Genomic DNA, 16,209 nt, shown 5'->3' with positions numbered 1-16,209 from the left:
CAAATTGAAATGAAAGTTGTAAATGAAGCTCAAGTTAAAATGCCTGGGATCAGAGAGAGAGAGAGAGGAAGGGAGGCAGAGAGAGAGAAAGGGAGCTGAAGCGAGAAGGAAAGAGAGAGAGAGAAGATTAGTGGTTAGGTGAAAATGTTTATTTTCACACTTCAAAGTTCCCAGCTCAGTGTGTGTGTGTTTAAGATCAACAGACCTTGTGATGAACAACCTGTTCCATGCTGGAAATACATTCTGTGAAACACAACAGTCCTCTGTAGAAACCCTGCAAAGCACTGACTGGGGAGTATTGAATTACAACTCTACTATGCTGTGAAGCAGCAAGAGAAATACACTCTCACTCTCCCCTTTTCCAAAGATGTCGCTTTTATCTGCGTGTCTCAACCTCGACGCACAGACACAAATCGAGCCTTTTTATCTCAGCTCGGAAAAACCTGCTGAATCAGTCGTGCAACGTGCTGAACCGCATCGTGACTGGTTACCACAGTTTGCTGTGTGTGCACAGACTGTACGGCACAGTCATCAGCAACCACTTAAGAGATGCATACTCTCTTTTTTCACTTGAGTTTTGACATTTAGGTACTATTTATTGTTGGCGTTCAAAGCACAACAGTGTAATGTTAGATTTTGAGCTGCATAAATGGGGAGCGTTATTTCACCTCTGTGTGTAAATCATGTTTTTCCAACATGACTGCTTTTTAGGAACTACTGTAAGAAAAGAGCCTAATTTTGAGCTTGATGCTTTGATTTTTGTTTTTATTTTGTTTGTTTTTTTCTTTTGGAGTGTTTAGCATTTAATAAACCCAAAATAACAAAAAATATAATAATTTCTTAGTTAACTGAAAGCCGTGAAATCCTTTAACAAAATACAGAATTTTCTTTTTTAAATTAAGATTTTTTAGTAAAAATTTTTTTAAAAGTGAGGTGTCAAGCACTTTTTAGAATGAGAAGTGTGCTGTGTTTACTTCCATTTTTTGCTAAAAGAAAATGTACGTTTTGCAGTGCATGACACACTAATGAGAGGTTTTTAAGCATAGGTTACATTTTGAGAAAAAAAAAGAGAAAAATACCAGAGTTTGGTCACATTTGTAACATTTCAAGGAGTGACTTTGGTAATAGTTTACCTACCTTTATATGTGTTGCACAAAAGGAAGTGCACATATTGTCAGTTGGGGAAAGAATTGGGAAAGCCGTGCAACACACACACAAAAAAATCATAATAATAATAAGCATACAATAATGTGTCGGTTGTCACATGCTGATCTTCTTGCATGACTCTTATAATCAAATTTAAACCAAATTTTTTTTATGTGAGCTCAAAGAGACCCGGCCTCTAGTGGCCTTTGACACATGATTGAAGTCATCTGAGCCACCAGAGCTCCCTGTCTGCACACCCCTCATTTGAAGTACCAAGAGATGGCAGTATTTCACAGAATATGTGGCAGCGAGTGGGGAGGTGGGGGATTATCAGCAGCCACTGCAGCACTGGCTTACAGCTTTTTCTGTTTGAATGAAAAAAAAGAGAAAGAGATAGAGGGTCTTATGAGAACTTGTAAAGGAATATCTAAGGAGCATATTGTCATCCCATTCCTTGTTACATCTCTATATGTCTCTTTTTAATATTTACATCTCCCTGCTGGATTGAATAGCGCTACTGGCCCTTAGTTCCAGTGTGTGTTTAAAAGATAAAAGAGTGAGTTGTAATGTTGACGAAGTAATATACTATATCAGAGTCAATTTATTTGTAAAAACTGATGGAGTCATTTCGTTTGTGCTACATTTACTGTCAAAAATTGTTGCAAAAATACCTGTCAAGACCATGATCAACCCTTAAATGTTTTATTTAGTATTTTATTTTTTATTTTAAAATGTATTTTCTGTAAAATAGAGCAATATCTCTCTATAATTTAACTTTATTTTGAAATGTAAAATGAATAAAAAACAAAGCACTTTCCGGATGCGCTGCACTCATTCCATTAACAGTGCTGCAATTTGATATTAGATTCACGCTTTCTGCATATAAGTCAATATCATCCAGTCTGGCGACACACTTATTTGTGCCCTTGAATGAGATGTTTGTGAACTGTGTATCGAGAGGCAGCTGCTCAAATGTTAGGGTAGGAAATCAAATCTAAATAAACAAGTTGCACCAAATGTTTCATCAGCTGTCACGACGCAAGGGGAGGGTCACACAATGAGACGAGAGACTTCATCCTCTCCCATCTCCCTGTGTGCTTTTTGGAGAGGCTGCCAAAGTTTTGACGAGTGTAACATTTTTCACTGTGTCGATATGTAAAAAAAAAAAAAAGAAAAAAAAGGAGATCCAGATAATCAGCTCCTGGCTAGTTTAGTTAGTATTGACTGCTCTCGCAATTCATTCTTTACATCTTTGCATGCATGCTCTGTATTTAGCAGCAGAAGTCTAAAACTTGATACTTTGCTGAACTTTATTTTATTGTTGACAGAATAAATTTACAGTAAAACAGGAAAAAAATGTATTTAAATTTTTGTGGCTCATGTTTGTTTGTGCATATGTCCAATACATGAGTGACATCGCATGTCTGTGTGCACGCCCACATGAAAGCATCTACCAAATGGCATGATGTGCGTGAGTTCCTCTTTTTGTTTCCCTGTGTCCTGCGCATATCTGTGTGTCCTCACGTGTGTGTCTGTGTCTGTCTGTGTGTATGAGAGAGAGAGTGTGTGTTACAGTGTGTGCGGGGTAGAAGTCAGGCCTAGGCCTTTGTAATGAGCAGCCTGGGTTCTTTCTGGTTCAGCTGCTCCTCTCCCTTATTTCACGCTGCGCTGCTTTCCAACTCCAGTGGCCCAGTGACTAGAGTCCTGCGTCTCTCTCTTCCCCTCACTCTTACCTTCTCTCTTCGTCTTTTATTCGCTTTTCTCACCTGCTTTTATCCCCCTTTTCTATCCCCTAAATTTTTATCTCCCTCCCTTTTCCTCTCTTTCTCATTTTTCTCCCTCTTGCGCCTAAAAATCTCAAAAGGGGAACAGCGAGTGAGAGAGGTAAAGGAGCATGCATGAATGGTCACTGCTGCTCCATACCATTCATTCCAGTCAGCGAAGGAAAGTGCCCTCCAAACGCTCCACCTCACCTCCTCCACAGACACCACCACCTCTGCAGGCCTCTGTGGGGTAAAGCTGCTTTAGCACAGAGTGGTTTTAACAAGAAGTATCTGCACACACACACACACACATGTGCACACACAGAAACTGTACCAATCCCCTCCTCCATCCCCCTTCCTCTCCCGTATCTCCTTTGAAAGACACTATTTCCGGAATTCCAGCCAGACATTTTTTTTTATCTTCCACTCTCTCTTACATTTGTTCTTTTCTTGAAGTGACCTTATGTATAAGCACAGTTAAAGTCGCTCACACTGTAGCAGTAAAGGTATGGGAAAGAATGTCCCCTCTCTCCATCCAGTGCATTTGCCCACTGAGGCTTAGAGTACAGTTAGTAATGTGGCGCTGCCTCACTATAGTCCTGCACACACACATTCAAAGAGCGCATTGAAAAGATGAAGGCACGAACAAATATGGAGTATTATTAGAATAGTAATAAAAGAGGGGGGGGAATGCGACTACGCCTTGACTTATTTTCCTTCTTTTGATGAGGGGGAAGAAAGGATGTTCCACAAAGGGTCCAATAAAAGCAGGCTTCCCCGAGTGGAGGCAGAGCGACATGTTTTTGAACTCCGGGGGAAAGAAGGCTTCCAGGCCACTCTTTTGAATGGGTGGGAATCTGTCAGTTAACTGAAGTAAAGGTGTGCTGTGGATTTTAAAGTTGTGGGAGTGACATTTCGGGGGCAACTTCTAACAACTGTAAAGTTTGGCCGTTGGTTCTGGGTGGCGGTTAGTTCATAAAAAGTTACATTGGTGTTTCAAAGATTCGTGGATAATCAAAATTTTGAAGACGCACAGTAAAGACAAGGCAGTATGTATAATAAAAATTGGGGGGACACATACCCTTATATATGAAAATGTGCTCCAACCCCCCCGCCCCCAATATTCCAGTATTCTACAATAAACTAAAGACTAGGCATGTGGTAGATATCAGCGCATTCAACTAACGTCAGTATTATGTTTGTCATTTCACAGTCCAAGTGTAGACTGAGTACAGTGTCAGTCATGAATGTTGTGCTTGCATATTCGTATAGTATACTTTAATGCTGTGCTTGCCTTTGAATAATGCAACATAGTAAAAAACTGTTTTTCAAATTTTGATTTTTTTTTTCTGGTGGTGAAGACAAGGTGTGGAGAGTTTGTTCCCCCAAACGTTGACTCTGTGGATACTGGCTTGCAATGTAACATGATTATTCTTCAGTATTTGGGTTTGTACTTAAACTAGTTAGAAATATGGAGGGATTAACTATTTAAATATTTCACAAAAAACACATAATGCTAAGAATTTGTTCACAAATAACTTTGAATAACAAATAGTGTTCTTTGATATTTAATTTTGCTGAACTTCACAATGCAGGCAGTGCTGTTCACATTTTAATCTACATTTTTGTCACCAGTTTGGTTACAGATATTGTATTACTGCATAATGTGATAAGACAAGTATGAAAGCATGTTTGTGCGAATGTGTCATCTAATCGCAAACATTAATGAATTTAATTCAAACACGACTTAAGACAAATTTGAGCAGAATTGTTTAATCAACATTTTGACAGTAATTTGAGTAATATAATAGTATTAGTGATAATTCTATATACCAGCAAGTATGCTTTTTGTCATTTCGCAGTATTACTGTATGTGTCAAATGTCAGATGTCTTATTTGGGTGCAGAACTCTTCACACCTTGCTCCCTGTGACAGCGATCCTTGGAGAATGAATCAATTTACACCACACTATGGATATTAAAGCAGGTGATAAATATAATCGTCTCTGGCGATCACCTTCCAAAGTAGCCGTGTAACTGTTTTTCAGCGGCGTGAAATCCTTTATCAAGCCGTCGCTGGTTGACAGAAACAATTATCCAGAGAGGGAGGTAAATGAATAAAATTAGCACTTGGAGCCCCCTTGCACATTTGTGCCTGTGGCTATCACCATGCGACGACTTCCCAAACTCTTATCATGAGCCCAGCACCAGAACGGCATGGGCTTTGTATCACGTAGTAACCCCCACCCATTTCACAATACCACTCCAAAACGCACACACACATTTAGCCTCACACTCCATGCTTGGTTTAATCACACTGCTGTGCTCGGGCAGTGGCAGCGCAGTTCATAATGGACTAATTTTTGCTGTGGACGATTCCAAACCGACATACTGTGGTTGCAGTATGTATGTGTGAACGTGTGTGTGTGCTCAACAGGCTTTAAGCACAGAGGAACCTCGGTTCACATACTTGACATACATTTTTATTGCAACAGGAAACACTTAGGCCAAATGCTCCCATGTTCAGAGGTGACTTGCGGTTTTGAAACTGGGCATTCCTTTCCGATCTCTGCCTGGGAGCTGAGAGAGAGAGAGACTATTAAATGAGGTCATAATTGTTTCCCCCCCCTCCCTCCTACCCCCACCCCATCTTCACCCCCACCTCATTCACCGGTCCCCTGCATAGCATTTCCTGTTAGGACGGCAACCAGACAGCCTTTATTTACCCCATGCTCATTTCCCTAAATTAATACCCCTCGCCCACATCTATGGCATGGGATCTTGTTTTGTGAACCTAATAAAAGTTTGGTAAATGCTCCGCAATTTGTTCCACTGGCAGTGACTGAGCCTGGAGTGATGGGCGAGGTGGTGTTAGCTTGGGCCTTGTTTTTTAGTGCTGTACTTATCAGCGGGGAGGATGTACAACAAACACACACTTCTTCCAAAAACACTGACACACTTCACTGATTGGTCAAGTCCCACCCAATACACCATGTTTTAAGGATTGGGGGAAATATTTTGGTAAATGAAAAAAGATCACTGCTTTTTCAAGCTGGACCCACATTTTAAAACCCACTTAAGTTACCATAATAGAAGAAGAAAGCACTCAGACATTGCATATTTGTGCCTAGAATGCACATTCCTCAGAGTGCTCAGGCCTACAAAAACTTATGCACTATAATTCCTATATAACCTACATAATCGTGAGTCAGGACACAGTGATCACATGACTATGCACAACAGGCTGTCGTCTGTTCGATAACAGGAGCAAAGGAAGACATCCTGCAACGTTTTATAAAAAGCAAAAAAAGTCCCAAAAGGGAGGTGTTCGGAGTGGTTATAAACAAAGATAGGACTTTGACCTTGGAGACAAGGGTTTGTGTACGCTGTCATGTTACATTGTCATGTTACGTTGTCCTGTTGCATTGTCCCATATGTTGTCATGTTACATTGTCATGTTATGAACCTACTATGAAAATGCCCAGTTCAGAGGATATCTGCAGGGGACACACCTCCAAGATTTAGAACATGTCCATTTGTCCCCAGCAATAAAAACATGAAGAATAACTTTTATTTTGACAAAATTAAAGACATTTACACCATGAAATAATGCAGAAAAAGCACAAATTGGTGCATAAATATTCACCAGAATACCAGAAATTAGGTGTTTGATGCTGATGATGTGTCCTCCCCATTTTGACACGAAACCTACACCTCCTGCATCATGATGCCAATTCACATGATATTATGCAGACCAGGTGCATAACTTATACTTATTATACAAACTAATGTATGAGGAGTCTATGGTGTCCTTTACATTTTGGTAGTTTTAAAATAGAATATATATTTAAAAATAAAAATCTGCATTCGGCAATCACATGATACTTGTGCCAGATTTTTTTATTTGTTTTTTATAGTACACTGAGTGCATGAGTTCAGTGAAATGTCAAAGAAATTACCAGTATTTCACATTTTTTGGGAAACCCTTTACAAAAACTGTTGGATCTTGATGTGAACCAAAATCTAATCACTTGTTTCTTGGACCATGGCTCCAGCAAATTTCATTAAAATCTGTTAAGAAGATATGAGATGCCCTGCTGTTACTGTAACAGTAAATTATGCAGACTAACGAATGAGACATAAAACCTAACCTTCCCTTTTTTGGAGCGATAAAATGAATATCTGTTTAAGTTTTTAGCTTTAATGTCCGTTGCATCTTTGTCTACATTTGGTAATAATATGCTGCATTTAGGGAACTCATCTTGTGTTATTTGTCAATTTAAATTGTTTTAATCACAGCACATGCTTCAGTAATATTCCTTGCTATGATTAACAGCCACTCAGTAAGTGTGTTGTCTCAGACTCCACTCAAATGTGTTGAAAGCGCCACATCCTTTTTAAGAGTGTGCCACTGGTTATCTTCTTAACTCCTCAGAAAATCTAATTTCTCTCTGGGCAAGCATTTAAATGCCTAATGACTGATAAGTGCAGCTTGGACTGTGTGTGTGTGTGGTTCCTCCTTCAGCTGGATTGAGATAAGAAACTTTGCTGAGCTTTTTTTTTCCTCTTTTCCGTTGGGGGGCAGCGATAACTCCCCAGCTCTTCATTCGCTGCTTATTTGGCATCATTATGTGTAATCGGCCTAATAGAATATGTCAGGGGTAATACGCGCAGGTTTGGCATGATGAAGCTGCTTTCTGCCTTTTGTGGAGGTAGCCGTCGCGGAATGACATCCATCACTGATGAATCTTTGGAGTAAATAGAGGGTTTCATGTTGCGAAATGAGAGTATTGATGCCATCCTACATGCCCTGTAGCCAGAACTGAGAAAAGAGGAATGGTGAGAGAAAGAGAAAGAGCGACAGAGAGAAAGAAACTGGGATAAGCGGTATAGGATATCCAGGAAAAATACTATTGCTATGGCTAAGCCAGGAATAATGACTTTATTGAATTTGACTGTGGTGCATTACGGTCTTGCATTCTTGAATGATTGACTTCTCTCTTTTAATGTTTTCTTTTCTCCATCTTATTTTCTCTTCCCCTCAAAGACATTCATCTTTGGACACACAGAGACATAAAAATAATGTTTCTCAGAGGCGATCAGCAATTGACCTTGGGTTTTTTTCCGCTACGCTTCAATTCCAACAGAAATTGTACTCCACTAATTGTGTATAAAAATGTACTTTGAACTCAGTGGGGAACTTTAACTTGATTTTTGCCCACGACTGATGCCCCGGCACTGATGATTTATGCGTCAGTGTTTTGAATATACACTTTTTACTCAGTTGTTTCATGTCCCTGACACAAGTACAGTAGCTCATCAAAATCCAGCTCTGTTGCCATCTCCAAAGGCGATGCCTCTTGCTTGAATAGTTTAAAGAGAAAGTGCACTATATTCAATTTACGATGCCCCCTTTTTTTGGTGATTGAAATTATATACACACTGTGCTCTCGTAAACACCGCTGTCCACGCTCCATCACTGACACACACAAACACACACTTCCCACACGCTCATGCATAAAAAGCACAATATAAGCCACACATCTTACACACTCGCTCAGTCCCCCCTGACACATTCACTCACACCCAGGCAGAGTCCCTAAACCGTGACATCCAGGACCGTGCTATAATTACAAGGCAGATGAACACATGGCGACAAAGCGGTCTCGGGAGGGGAGCAGAGCAGAGCGGAGCGACAGAGGTAATGATCTCTAGAACAAAGAGGCAGACCTGGGAGAACAGGTTCAAGAGTCAGCCACAGGGCCACACGACACCACAGGCATGACCTTGGAGAACTTTCCGAGAACACTCGAGACTCTCTCTCCGGCTCGCCCCGTGCAGCATGCACACGTTTGTGTTTATGCGCAAGTGTGTACTATAGTGCAGTTCTGCTCGTGAGTGTGTATTTGTGCGTGGTTGTGTGTGAGCGTGATGCGTTCAAAGGCAGACGTGTCCTCGGGGGAGGAAAACCCTAGAAATTGGTTATTGTATCACTGAGGCTATTTACCTATTTTGGGGATTAACATATTTAATTCCCCTTCTTAATCCCGTTGGAGTTAATGCCCTCGCATTTCCAATTATCTGACTAAGTGTAACGCAGAGGGAGTCAGGGCTTCCTCTCTTGCCTGTAACTGGGTTTAGCATGCAGGTCGCAGAGCTGTAGCTACAGTGTGTGGTGTCTTCAAAGACAACTTGTTTACGCAATGGTTTAATTGACTTACCAGACTGACTAACTTTGTGTTCTGAATTTTTTAAAAAAATATATAACTTCATTTATTCTCGCAAGAATGCAGTTGAAGAATAAGGACTAAATTTGTATTTTTCATGTTTCAATTCCATACACAATGTGGGACACGTTATATAGATGCTCCTGTGATCCAGGATGCAGTATGCTGTTTGCAGATGCTGCAGGTCTTTATGTCTCAAACAGAAACAGCTGTGTAAAAGTAGATGTGTTTGAAAAATCCTGGCCTTCATGATAGTGACTGATCCAAAACTGCAATGCCAATGGTTGGTCTGTAGTAGGGGTACCACCTCTCATCCAGGCAATGCAGTTCACCTTAATTTGTTAATTAGTGAGTGATCATCTCAGTCAGAACATGCCAAATGAGTATGGTAGGTGAGTTGAGAAAGAGAAAATGAGAAGGCAAAAGCTATCCGGGCACAGTATAGAAAACAAACAAAACATTAAAAAGGAAGAGACAAAATTTGTAAATGTCTACATATGGAATTCTTTTATTGTTTGTCAGCTAAGTTATTTATTTGTATTAATTTCTCATAAGCTGTTGCTCTTATTTGTGATAAATACAATGAATATAGAAGATAATAATGTATTTTTATTTTTTGTATGTATGTGTGTTGGGGGGCAGGGGGCTTGCCAGGGCCCTGAATTTGCTAGATCCGGCACTGCTACGTGACCATCTTCATCACTTTGTTTTTAGGTAAATTAACACCAACAACGGCTGTCAAGCTTGCAATTTACCAAGCCATTTTTGACTCTTTTTGAATATTGGAAAACAAGGTCAGTATCAAAGACATTTGTGAGATGTAACAGAGCAATTTAATCAAAGATCCATTGCTTTAATCCACAAGAATTTGCAATTACAGTCTGATCTATAGCCATGCCTGGCGTTGATCATTTTTTCCCTGCCTGTATGAATATCCAGCACAAACACAAATCAAGGGTTTCATGCCGAGATGAGATAGGCACCAACTGAGGAGAATTACAAATAGTCCCACTAAATGGTTGCCAACATGAAAGAGAAACTATGGAACATTTTTGAAAGTTCCTCCTTCAGGATAGAGTTTTTACCATTGAGTAATGAATATGAAGTAACTTTTTTTCCCATACAAACTTTGAATGGTGGTGTTCAGATATCAAGAACACATCTTCCCTTCCCATCGCGGTCACCCAGCAATGTTTTCAATCAGATCCACCTGGTGTTGCTGTTTTCCCAAAGCTGAGCTGAGTCACACAAAAATCAGCCGCTATCTTTCCACAACACACGTGAAAAAAAAATGGAAGTGTAGAGCCAAAACACAGATGCACACATGCAGACAGTACATCTGCACATGCAAACACACACACACTCTCTGAGGATGTAATCACATGGGTCAGTCTGCTCAGTGTCACTTTCCTGAGTGGGGAAAAACAGGGGAAGCATGGCTTTTAACTCCCTGTGCTTTTAAAGCCTACGACTCTGTGTCTGTCTGTATTTCTGTCTCTCTGAGTCAACATTCGTTTGCAAACATTCCTCACAAATCGCAGCTTGTAACTTTGAGAAAACAGCATTGTAAGGACTACTATACTATACTATATATAAAAACAACTACTATAAATAAAAACATTGTGCCCATGCATGTGTAAGCATGAGCAATTAGTGTGTTGAAGCCGTTGTTTGTGATTCAGGAACACATGTGATTGCGCTTGCCTTCCAAATTCATGTCTTAAAATGAGCAGGAGGTGCATTAAGCGCTTCCTGGATGTACAGTATGTGCCCCCTTTTATGCGTCACAGCCACTGATGATGAGTGCATTCTTCATTAATCCAATAATTACGCAAAGGCTGCACAGAGCAAAGTTGTAAACCCCTTTTTTTCAACGCTCTCGCACATTCACTGTAATTGCCGTTTGCCAGTTTCTGCATGCCGAGCGAACACGGACAGCATGTGCATCTGTCAAGTCCAATCAAAGTCCCGAAGTTCTACATCATTTAGGATCTATTTTGCTGAAAATATCCCAAGCGAAAAAATGACATGTCAAGCTTGATCTAAAACATGCTCATGCTGTCTTCAAGGGATTTTTTTACATCTACAAATCTTGAAAGCAAGGGCAATTTACAGACACTTTGTCTCAGCCAATATCAAAAGGCTATTCAGTGTCGTAGCCATTACCCATAAGCCCTCTATTGTGAATGAAGACGCTCCCTGTCACAAGACTCCAGTCCACTGGCACCAGAACCACCATCCTGCTAACAAACCATTAATGAATGCATCAGATTCATAGACTTACATAAAACGCCATGACATACTGAGTTGTGGCATGTCGTCGTGATTCTCGCATGCATGAATGTGTGTGTGTTTGCTCCAATAAAAAGTGAGTTGCGGTATACTTTCACAAAACTACAGGAAGCCTGGTTGACCAAACATTTGATATATCAAATTCACTTCTTGAGATTATCAAAAAATATTCTGCCTTTGGCAACAAACTGTACATATCAGACCTATGACTAACACTGTGGCACCCAGCAAGTGCAAAACTTATTCTGTTATTGCCACTGCTATTGTTTAATTCATTTAAAATTACACATGAGGTCATGTAAGGTTTTATAAGCAGCTATGCAGATTCGCCATCGACATGTACATTGAAACGGCATGAGGAGCAGATCCGTGCTCTTGGCTGTTGAACGGTGATAATCATCTGAAATCTACCTTTCCAGTGCATTGCAAAGGTCAGTAACATCATGCATTGTAATGCATGTTATTATGTAAGAACAGTTTGAGGCAAATGGTACACAGGCTAAGAAGCTATCGGAAGATTGTAAAAATAGAGGTCAGGGCATTTGCTGACGGCGATAATTGACTTACTGAATGTAAAAACAGAAATCAAATGTTAACATTTGTCCTAGCCTTTGCTTAAAATAACTTTTGGAAACTTCTTTATATGGGAGAGAATAATAATTTCTGTTGCTTGTCCTCAAACTAAAACATTAAGTTTAAAATTAAAGTTCAGTATGAAAACACTTTTTTTTGTATTTATTATATACAACATTTTTTAGGTCCAACAGCTATCTCATTTGTAACAACTCTTGATTCAATCTTTCAGTAAAAAAAAAGAGAGAGAGAAGAGAATGAACCACATTGTTTACAAGGAGACAAACAGGCAAATCACCCTGGACAAATTCTCCTGCCTCCTCTCAACATAAAGGTCTCTTTATCTGCCCTCTGGAGTGACAAGGCCAATCCAGCATCTCTCCTCTCCATCAGCACTTGTTGTACTACTTCAACTCATTCCTGCAAAAGAAAAGCCCCAGTCTTTCATTCTGCAAGTTTGGGTCTTCCTCCTCCTTCTCCTCCCTCCCTTCTGTGCTCCCCCTCCACATGCTCCATTCGGCGGTGACAATCCGGTCATTATACCATCTTCACCCTGTCTGTAACCCCCCCTACCTCACCCCACACTTTTGCGCTGCCCTCCGTCCTCTCCTGTCACCCCTCCCCTTTCGCTGAGCCACTATGAGCTATATTACTTTGACCCCGGCCCATCAATCTGCTTCAATTGGATAATGATCTGTAATCACGTTCTTTCAGGGGAGTCTATAAAACGAGCCAGGGCCTCAGCACCCCTCCTGAGAGGGCTCCTTCTGTTCCCTCACCCCTCCACACATTTGATCCAAGCGCGTCTCCTTTCAGCTTTCAGGCCCCCACTAAATACCCTCGCACATGGGCAGCCGCTGCAGCCGGCGGTGGGCCTTGTAAAGGGAGCGGAGGAGGGTGAAGGGGAGGGGGATTGATGGCTCCGCTGTTGATTTTTCATGGCCCTCGCTCTCCAATGGGAAGGAGCTAAGAGGGACAAGGTGGAGCCCAGCAGGAGGGAGCGGGGACACAGGAGATGGAGAAGGAAGGAGAAGGGGTGTTTAAGGCCAGGCCCAGCTCTTACCAAGAGTGGGGGCCCCTCCGCCCCTCACATTAAAGCTGACCCTCCATTAGGTCGTTTTGTACGACAGGCTTGTAATCGATAGAGCCTTATAACTGAACAGGAGGAGCGGCGAGGGGCGGGGTTAGACGGCGTTTGGGTGAGTGTGGGGCCAGTGGGGGCGTCATGGGTGTCAAGGAAAGAGTAGGAGGAGAGGGATAAAGAGAGAGATTAGGATAAGGTTGATGGACAGGGAGAAAGAGGCAATGAATGAATAAGTAAATGAATGGAAGTGGAATGGAAGGCAAATTAAGCCATGAGCCTTGCCTCCTCCCACCCTGTCTTAGCCGCTTTCTCCTGCTAAATTGGGTTCAAACAAATATAATCCTTACATGGGAGCCAAAATTGGAAATCAAAATCGAGCTCACAGATAAAAATCGAGAGAAAAACCACTGGCTAATAACAATCCGGTACCAAATTTCACTTTCTATTTTTCTGCAGACTTTCCTCCTCAGTTTGTTTGCAGAGGGAAATGACTTAATGTGTGTTACTGTATGAGATCTTAAGTGGTGTTATCACATGTGGAGATAAGATCTGGAGGGGGAGGGAGAGAGCGCACAAGGGGCTGTTTTCACAGCATATTGCACATTTCCAAGTCAAAACTGACCCCGGCGCGCCACCTCAGTTAACAGTTATCAATTGTTCTGTGGGGCTTCCATTGTGGCTGGTTGGCGGGGCAAGCTGCGTCTCCCTTCATGTAAAACACACGTGCACAATTTGAGAGCAGTTCATGAGGCAAGTGGAGCAGCTTGACCACATTTTAAAACGCCATCAGTTCACTGGGTGCCTTTGTGTAATCTCTTCTGCGCTCTTGAATATACATAAAAAAGGGCTGTAGAGTTTTAAGGGCCATACAATAAATTGATGAATGGTGTATTTTCTCTCTCTCTTCCTCGATCTCTCAATCTCTCTCGCACTATGAAGTGAGGGGCCCGTCTTGTATATCATTATTCCCTTCCACCCATTCTCTTGCAAGTTTAGGGCTCTTACATGTGGAGCATATGCCTATTGAAAGGGTGGCACCACGCAAGGCAGGCACAGATGGAGTCACCCTCCCCGTCAATGGGCGGACAATGGAAAATGGAAATCAAAGTTAAAGGGGTGCATCCAGCCCCATTTAGCCCACACAAAAGGTGCTTGTAGGAGGCAGGGCATGCGGGACGAAAGGGGAAGAGGAGGGAGCGTTGGGGTGGAGGAACATGTCCCAGGCCACTAGAGTCCATCCTCAGCTGGCCTCTCCATCACCGAGGTGATAGAGACATGCTGACACTGCGCTAGACACCCCAGCCTTGTTACTTTTAACTCCCTGTCGCACCGGTTGATGAACTGTGCCGAGTGATAATTGAATTCTTGTATTTGTTTTTAATGCCCGGGCTTTACTTGCAGTTTCTCACCTAAAATTGCGTCTAACACATTACAATGTTAAATAAAAATGTAACAAAAAGCATCTCAGCTGGCGTTTCTCCATTTCCTAAAGGAGAGAGAAATGCTGACGGGGTGCTAGAACACCAGAGACGGGCTCATGACAGAAGCTGAATGCATATAAACTTTTACATTTACAGCAAATGGTTGGTGGATTTACAAGACATCCTTGGAGAGGGAGTAGAACAGTTGACAGAAGGTGCACATGATGTTGCATATTCATTGTTGTTTTTTTTTTTTTTGTGGGATTCGTTATTGCTGCACTAACATTTCATCAAATTATAGGTTTTAGATAATAATAAATAATTTGGAATCCTTCTTGCCAAAAAAAAGGAACAGACTATTTAAATAAATGAATTCCTAAATTTTTCAACACGTGTCAGTCTTGCTGTTGTTACTATGCATAGCGTTGACACAGTCATCGCTCTTGTTTGTCTCCTAGTATCATACATGGTGTCCATGACGACCTAATAGTAAATAAAATAGAGTTAATAGAGGAAGTAAAATAAACCGGAGGAGGAAGTGGTGAGCAGTCCATCCTGTTGTTGTGGTGGATGCTTGCTTTGAACGCAGCTCTGATGTGACCCATAAAACAGTATGCGCTGTTTTAAGAGACAGTGATTTCACTCTCATTAAAGATAACTACACTCTACTGTACACAAGTGCACGACACCTCTGTGTTTAATGGTACTGTTACTGTTTCCTCTCGCGGCATGGGCGCTCATTTTCCATACGAGGAGCAGGTGAATCTCTCTTTCTCTAGTAACTGTAAAATCTGACAAACTAAAAAAAATCAAGGAAACAAATTGCCTCGAAAAAGGTATAAATTAAACAATTTGCCGTTAGTTTATATTTTTGCTTTATATAGATATAAAACAGTAAGATAAACTTTTACAGTGCATGAAAATGTTGCATTGGCAGACTATACATCCATGTTTGAAAAATTACCTGATGATTATTAATTAATAAAACGTTTTCACAAATCACATTAATAATTAAACAAAATCTGCATTTTAAGAGCTACAGCGATCACCTTTAAAACAATTCACAATCAGACAGGAAATATTTTAGTGTCATTTTCTTTATTTTGCCATTTGTCAATAGGACTCTTCATGTATTGTGTCTAAATGACAATAATCCTTCATTTGATCTTTTTGTGTTGTGCAGAGCTGCTGGGGTGTTGGCGTCTGGGGAGGCTGAAAGATGGCAGGCCGTAATGAACCTTGGTCCGACCTTTGACCTCCTACCCCCCAACAACATCACCAGCTGAGGGCTGCCACAGAGGGTCTGCTTGTGTGGTATGGCGCACACACACACACTCTTTCCCAATCTGTAATACAGAGGCATTTTAGTTTTGACAAACAGAAACAAAATACTGCTGCAAATTTCACTTTGATTATAGATTACACCTCCCTCAAACTGTCTTTGAGTGTCTCATCAAATACTAAAGAACAGCTTTGCCCAGCTCTCATGGTTTTATCTGCAAGCTGCATTTAGTATTCAGAGTACTGTGCTTTTTCAGCGAGAGAGAATTCACCTCAGACGCCCCTCTGTTTTCCCTCTGTACTGTGGTGTATGTGCCCGTCCAGGGGGCACGACATTGTTGCTGATGCGTAATACCCTCTGACATAATTGTGCTGTCAATCTGCAATATCTCTAATACATGAATAACTCATGACTGCAAGTGT

General features: G+C 41.2%; 1 long non-coding RNA gene across 1 annotated transcript in view; it reads left to right on the top strand.

Moving 5' to 3' along the window:
- The window catches only part of LOC121960446, a 79,751-nt gene extending 63,982 nt beyond the window's left edge, over positions 1-15,769 (top strand). Inside the window, exon 3 of the long non-coding RNA XR_006106983.1 lies at positions 15,689-15,769. This is a non-coding gene — a long non-coding RNA (uncharacterized LOC121960446). The remainder of the gene's footprint in view (positions 1-15,688) is intronic.
- Positions 15,770-16,209: the final 440 nt, after the last annotated feature.

Source organism: Plectropomus leopardus, chromosome 21 (genome assembly GCF_008729295.1).
Source record: "Plectropomus leopardus isolate mb chromosome 21, YSFRI_Pleo_2.0, whole genome shotgun sequence".
In the NCBI taxonomy this organism is placed as follows: domain Eukaryota; kingdom Metazoa; phylum Chordata; class Actinopteri; order Perciformes; family Serranidae; genus Plectropomus; species Plectropomus leopardus.
The sequence above is the reverse complement of the archived record's forward strand: the minus strand, read 5'-3'. Positions and strand labels throughout refer to the sequence as shown.